Source organism: Ciona intestinalis, unplaced genomic scaffold, assembly GCF_000224145.3.
Source record: "Ciona intestinalis unplaced genomic scaffold, KH HT000458.1, whole genome shotgun sequence".
Classification (NCBI taxonomy): Eukaryota; Metazoa; Chordata; class Ascidiacea; order Phlebobranchia; family Cionidae; genus Ciona; species Ciona intestinalis.
The window spans coordinates 1-7,909 of NW_004190779.1; the positions used below are offsets into that span (position 1 = coordinate 1).

Here is a 7,909-nt window from a genome sequence, read left to right on the forward strand (position 1 = left end):
CTGGAAATGTGACGCGAATATCAAATAACGTCCAACCTCTCATGCAACTAATGGTATGGGCTTTGTTTGAAGACGTTCGAAATACGAAAAACAACAGCGGAGCTAGGTAACCATGCAACATATTTACAAACCAAAAAATCAAAAAAACACCCACAATTTAACGTACGTGGATACTCATAAGCAAACACGAGGTGTATGAACAACCGTATAATAACAACTGTCATTGCCCCTCCACGTGAGGATAAATAAATTACATACGTGGTAAATGGTAAGCGGGTGCGAGGTGTATGAACAACCGTGTTATAACTACTGTAGTTATCCTGTCACGTGAGAATAAATAAGCTGCGTACGTTTCCTTGCTTAGTTTCCCGTAACATATCGTGGCCACTTGGTGCTAGCATAGGTATCTGAACACATTTAGGCATCTATGGTTATGTATATCACTGTGTCTTCTAAGTTCTATATTGCCTTCGTTTGTGATCATACTGTATTGGCTTTGTTTACTCATGCATTTTAAGCCGTTGTTTACCCATTAAAATATGGTCATTTTGGTTTTGTGTTTCGAAGTGAGAAGTCGTCCTACCTTAAATAAACCGCTAACAATATTCATAATTTTACCCATAATTTTTTTATAATTATACGAATAAATTTATTAATAATATTACCCATTAACTAATTTATAATTTTACCAATAAATTTATCCATAATTTTACCCATCAATTTATCCATTAAATTTAACAATTTCTATGAGCCCCAACGGCAGTCATATAACACGAGTTTTCTATTTAATTAATTCATGCCCGTTTACAAGTTACCGCGTATATAACTTTGTGGGTGAATTTTTTAGATTCCAATAGACGCCAATTAGGCGGTGTTGGAAACTGTTTCGCATGTTTATATATTCACAAAATATAAAAGATATTCAAAAAGTTTAAAACATAAGGTGACTGATACACAACACAATTTATATTTGCTGATGTTTAATTTATTAAAACTGTACATTTGCAGCTTAAACATAAATGAACACTTATTGTTCTTCAGCAATCGATTTGAAGAAATTCATGTCTGAATCTGAAAATTTAAATATTTTTATTAACATGTTATATCAATAAAACTTATTTATACTAGTATGGATTAGTAACAAGGACAGACGTTATGATAAGGTTGTTCTGTTTCATACACCTTGTGCCCGCTTATGAGATAACATGAAGGTAACTATTATTTTAATGACTCATTTTGTATTTTATTTTTTGTGTATTCTTGATAATTTAGACAGAACATGAGTGACCACTGGGTTTCAGGCAATTGCTGTTAAGTGTCTTAACCCAGGACTAATACGTCTACAATGGTATCAGTGACGAGCCTTAAACTCGCAACGCATGCGCGCTAACCATTGATCGACGGCATCAGTTGTTAAAACATTTTTTTAAACTTAATTATGCTGTTAACTTTTACAGACGTTAAGCTTTTACAATTGACATATAAAGTAGTACAATTGCGGGCAGTAACTTACTTTCGTTCATTTGTGGCATTTCCTGTTGGTCATAATGGGCACGACGACGAGTAACACTGCGACGACGACGACGACTACCAACCCACCAAGCAGTTGTAGTTTCAGTGAGGACGAGAAGTCCGATGAGAAGCAAAAGTAGAAGTGCTGACTTGTTCATCTGCAATAAAACATGATTACTACTAGCTATACAAAAAACAACAACAAATAAGTTACTTACGTTATTTCTTTTGAGGAACTAATAAAATATTGCAAAACTCAGCGCCTTTTATTACTAGCGTTGTTTAATTGTTTCCGATCTATCTGTTTTAATCTTCTCGGTAAATGCGCCCCTCAATTTCGTAGATTCGATACGACTGATGAGTTCCTGTGTAAGGCATGAGTACGTGCTGTAAAGATTAATACGCCTGAAAAAAACCGAAACTATTCAGTTTTAAAAACTAGCATCATGTTTGCTCATTACCAATCGCAAAGACCGCATCAGTTTTTACTTCAGAAACTTTCTTGTTTTTTCAAATAAACGTTTGTGTATTTTATTAAAACACTTTAATAACGTTTTACCTTATATGTTGTTCATAGCGAAATCTTACGTTGGCTTGTCTAGACTTCATTATGATTGAATGTAACTTATTTACCCTCGCATGGCAGCGCAAGGACAGACGTTATAACTGGGGTGTTCAGTTTTGTATACTTTGTGCCCGCTTGCGAATTATATCACGTCTGCAACTTTGCGTTTGATTGTGCATTAACCTTTTACATTGAGCAAATTTTTATTTTTTGTCAGTTTACTGGGTTACAATTATCGTATATTTTTGCCCAAGGATACATACTCTCCCATAATGGCAGCAGCGAACTTTTACGTTTGCCAAGAATACCAAAACGTATGAAAAGTTTCGATTTAAATATCTTTTCATTACTCTGTTTTTAAGACAGGGAGCCATCATTTAAACGTTCATTTGTTTCTTGAGTGGTCATCTTACCAGCTAAAGCAATAGTTCGTGTCCTGTCGTTTTGTTTTAATAACTTCCGTTTAGTTTCAGGCCTGATGTATTGTCCCAACATATGGTATTTTAAACTATTTTTGTAATTTTCTATTCTAATGTACTGACGACAACTATAGTTTACGTTGTAGTAAAACCAACAGATTTTTATTATTTCTAGTTGAGAAATTTAATTTCTACAATGAAATCAATACTGAATTAGCATTCCAACTTTCCTTTGCAGCATGTTGTAAAAGAATATTGATTTTATTAGAGTATTTGATTACGATAAAGCATAGGTTAAAAACAACATATGAAACAAAACATATTTACATTAAAAAAAAACGAAAACAAGCGGGGTCGCCTACACCTAGCAGACAAGGTACTACGCATATGTAACATAGAGGTCCCTAAACAAGCAAATGATGACTTAACAAAATTAAAATGATATAAACAAGAGCTAAAATAAAGCACAACTTTTTTATGTTGTCTTTTTCAAAAGCCGATTATCCATAGCAACGTGCGATATACTCTCATTAATTTTGCGTTGGTAAATTGGGGTAAAATGGTTCATGTTAACATTCTGTTTTATCTCTCATTTGGTAGTAAACTGAGATTATTTACAGAAATATATAACCGTTCCTATAAGAGCGTAGAAGAGAATTGTTCAAATCACGTTCAAGAAATATGTGTCTAACAGTGTCCCATCTTACCTATATGAACCATACGTAATACAGTGCTACCCAATATTCTTAAGTATATGCAAAATGTACATAGTTTTAGCAAGTTTTTCGAACATTATTTTTGATATATTTGTGACATGGGAATAATTGTGGTTCAAATACCTAACAACGCTCCTTTTTAGACTTGTGACGATACAGTATATATTTGCTAAAACTATCATTTGTTTACACTGAAATAAAGATTTAAATACAGCAGATCAATTTTTTTAATATAAATAAACATTTTAAAAATGACCAAGTAACTAAAAAAATGTTAATGCAGGACAAGTTTTTAAGTTGTAAGTGTTTGCTCTTGGTACATGCAGAAGATGTACCCAGAGGTCGTATAAACACCAAGCAGTCCATCTGCCGCAAAATCGAGCAAAAGTGGTGATTTTGGCAATGGGTTTAAACGAACTTGTTAGGTTTTCCATTTGTGGGAAGGCGTAAAACAGCTTCTATTTACCTTACCACAAAACATTTACCAAACATTTGTTCGATTTTACCAAACATTTGTTCGAAAAGTTATATAAATTTACCCACATTAAATGACTAAAATGTCACAAATCAATCGCTTCTAGTTTTGTTTTTTAACTTTTTTTGATACAGAAAACAAATAACACATGTTTTTTACACTTTCTAACTTTCAAATTTCTTTTCAAGCCCAAGTTCTTCTGTAATTTACCAAAAAACATGCATTTATACCTACTGTGTTATTTTGGACCCAAATTGCCGTTCAATTTGTGTTTTACGTAACAATGGGTTGGTCTACTCGGTATTTCAATGGCTCTGGCCGTACCTACTAATTACAACCGCTAGAGCTCGCTAGAAAGCTAGTAGCTTCTACAATGAAAAATTTATATAGCGACAATTACAGAAAGTACATACGATTTAAGAACACGTAATTTGTTTAACAAGTACGATATTGAAACATAATATGAAATAGTAATACAATGCTAAAATATAAAACATATCAACTAGAAATAAATAAATGCCAATACCACGCGTTTAAGCAATAATATTAAACGTAAACACTATTACATGCCTATTGCATGATTCGTATTTTTAAATAAATAATCCCGTTACATTTAAGGTAGAATTATGTTAATAACTTATCCGTTGTGCTTTGACTGTTATAACAGCTTTGATAACGTTGTGTAGCCAAGTGGGAAATTACAGAATATTTTTCTGTCAACGAATAGTCAAAAGTAACGTATAGGTCAAATTTCACAAGAACTCTTTTAAAACAGCTAGGATGAGGTTTTGTTTTGTGAGAGGATGAAGTGTTTATCGTCTACCATACACTCTATCTTCTCTCGTTTTTTTAACACTAACGTTAATCTTCATAAGAATTCATGAAACGTTTTGAAATAGGGTGAAGTCTCTTGTCTTTAGAGTTCCATTTCTAAACGAGACTTCCCGTTCAATGGTTCCGTTACTTTGGAGACTTCCCGTTCATTGGTTCCGTTACTTTGGAGACTTCCCGTTCAATGGTTCCGTTACATTGGAGCCTTCCCGTTCAATGGTTCTGTTACTCAGGAGAAAACGTAAGGAAAAACTTAAGAGATCCATAGCGCTTTGTTCGCTGTTTTTAAATAAAATACTTTAACAAACTCCAATGGTTCTGTAGACTTAATTTGCGATGGTCTAATAGACTCTAATTGTATAGTTTTCCATTCCGAAATAAACATGTAGTTCAGGTACCAAATTTATAATAGGTAAATTATAAAAATACAAAGTAAAAGCTGTGTTGAATAACTTGAATGTCACTTAATAAATAGGTATGGCAACGATGGTCGTTACAACACAGTTGTTTTATATTTTACACTTTGTGCCCGCTTACGAGTTACCACCTGTGTAATTTTATGGTAGGGCAGTTTTAGCGTCGTGTCTCGAATCGAATCCGTTAGTCTATAGTAGGGGCGCTAAATATGACATCCTCAGGCGTCGTGTATTTATTGCTTTTATAAGCAAAACCACAAGTTGTATTCGTCTTTATATCACCAAATTTAAATATTTAAGTTCTACCAACGTTAGTCAAAGCTGCACACCCAGTGTTGGTAGGCTACAGTATAATATACTTTACCAAAACTTTTAACGGATGTTGCCTCACTCAACTGAGACTTACTTCGTTGGAACTTAAGAAACCTTTTTGAAATAGCTTGAGTTTCAAGGCTACTTAGTCATCTTTCTTTTGCAGGGAACAGAGTAAGGAACATGTACCAATTTGCTGTTGGCTCTCCACTAACACTTGTTTCTGCAGATGAAGAAATCATTGCTTCTACTTTTGCTCGTCATCGGGATCCTCGTGCTCACCGAGTCTACGGATGCTTTCTACTTTCATCGTCGTCGTCGTCGTCGTCGTCGTCGTCGTACTCGCCGTCGTCGTTGGACTTGGAACGAAATCAAAAATTCAAACGGTAAGCAAAGCATCTTGTATCGGAAGGCCCAACGTTTCATTGAAATAAATGTCAAGTAAAATAAATAAATACATGGGTGATTAATACTTATTTTAATCTCCCATGGCGGGCTACGACTGTCATTGTAACAAGTTTTTCTTGTTTCATACACCTCATGCTATCAAACGAGTTGCCACATGTACAACTTTGTTGATGATTACCTGATGTATTTGTTCTAGTTGAAGACATCGAATTGGATGATGACGTCATCAACGAAGAGATAATGATGTAATCAAGGTCAAATAAACGATAAATCATGTTATAAATAATTGGAAACTGAATAAATTACCTTGATAAAAATCCCTAGTGAATGTTTTTGTTAGATTACAACTTTATTAAGAATTATGTTACGTTAATATTTTGTAAAAAAGTTGGAATGGGATTTTGCTTTAGCATATTTTTGCCGATGTGATTACGCCTACCACCAAGTGGATATGTTATCGAGGCTCGGTGCCGCTACCATTGTGAAAAATGTATCCTTGCGCAAGACAGTTAGTAGTTTTAGCTTTTTAGGATGTATTTAAACGATGTTGTCTATAAAATAATCTAAAGTTAAAACACTAAGCCACAGAACTGTTTTTCTACACAGTATTTCAGAATACACACAGTATTTCAGAATAATACTGTACTAGTGAAAATTTCAAATGTTTTCAAATCAAATATTGGTTGCACTGAATAACATAACTTTATGAAATGGTAACTAGTAACTCGTGCCAAGTCAACCACTGCTTGTCTTCATATCCTATCTTCATACTACGATATTAAAGCATTTATGTGTTATAGTGGGGGGGAGATGGGACACCTTTCACACATAATAACCAAATATCCTGATCGTGTTTTAAACAATTAACAACGATCTGTGGGAGCCGTGAAGATAAAGTTTTATAAAAAATCGTTGAATGTTTGTTTACTACCGAATTGAAGAAGAAAATAAATTAAAAAGCTGTCCCATCTTTCCCCACCCTACTATACTATATGACAGCCACTGATTTATTGAAATTGTAGCCGACGGCTGTTTATTTCATACACCTTAACTTTGTTTATTAGTAAGGTATACTGAAACCGTTCCAGAACTATTTGTCGGTAAATAATCAAAGAATAATCGTCAATATTTTGAACGTAAGAAACACAAACTTAGATTTCTGCGGCTCTATTTGTTTATACTTGGACTTCCGTTTCATAAAAATCTTATAGAAATTGTGACTGAAGCAACCGAGAAAATTGATTGTTTGAAACAGGGATGGCTGCTTACCAGTATTTAAAAAACGTAAGGCTGAAACATTACTTAAAACACGAATGGGCAAAGTTTGGGAATAAAATTTGTTTTTCGAATATATAGGTTCAATGAAAACGGCAAAGAGGGTTACATGTATAGGGCATGATATACGTACAAACAATGTCAGTAATTTCATTGGGACAATAAAAAAACATTCCCTAAAAATTAGAATGTTTTTAAACAAACCGAAATTTTAACTCTGTAGTGAGTATGAGGTGTATGAATACACCCTGTACCGCTGCTTTCCAGAGTGTGTGTCCAGGAATAAATGTTTAGCGTGTTGTTTTAAATTAAGGCTTTGGCTTGATGTGATTGCTCGTCGGTTACAGACGGTAATTAAGCGGTGTTGGAAATTGTTTCGCATGTTTATATATTCACAAAATATAAAATACAAGGTGACTGATACACAACACAAGGTATATTTGCTGATGTTCAATTTATTAAAACTGTACTTTTGCAGCTTAAACATAAATGGGCACTTATTGTTCTTCAGCCATCCATTTGATTAAATTCATGTCTAAATCTGAAAATTTAAACGTTTATATTAGCATGTTGAATCAATAAAACTTATTTATACTAGCATGACGTGGTAATAACGACAGTTGTTAGCATAGAGGGGTTCGGTTTTATACACCTCGTACCCGCCTATAAGATACTGTGTATGTAACTTTGTAGGTAATTACTTTGATGACTCTCTTTATAATCTGTTTTGTGTATGCCTATTAATTTAAGAATATTGCCGTTAAGTTTGCAAAGACACATTCGTTCACAATGTTAGCAGTGACGAGCCTTTAAATCTGTAAGCTTTAGGGAGGAAGGCGTGCTATAACTATTGAGCCACGGCATCAGATGTTAAAACTTATGTTAAACTTAATTATACTGTTAACGTTCACAGACGTTAAAAAGCTGTTACAATTAACATAAAACAACATTACACTGGTAAAAAATAAACGTACTTTCTT

General features: G+C 33.8%; 2 long non-coding RNA genes across 2 annotated transcripts; one reads left to right on the plus strand and one right to left on the minus strand.

Moving 5' to 3' along the window:
- Window positions 1–963: 963 nt before the first annotated feature.
- Window positions 964–1,717, minus strand: LOC100178011. The gene is made up of 2 exons (XR_003397182.1): window positions 1,514–1,717; window positions 964–1,071 (listed from the first exon to the last, which is right to left on the minus strand). It is a non-coding gene; the product is annotated as an uncharacterized LOC100178011 (long non-coding RNA).
- Window positions 1,718–5,222: 3,505 nt separating this feature from the next.
- On the plus strand, window positions 5,223–5,976 carry LOC104265781. The gene is made up of 3 exons (XR_717276.3): window positions 5,223–5,420; window positions 5,476–5,632; window positions 5,851–5,976. It is a non-coding gene; the product is annotated as an uncharacterized LOC104265781 (long non-coding RNA).
- Window positions 5,977–7,909: the final 1,933 nt, after the last annotated feature.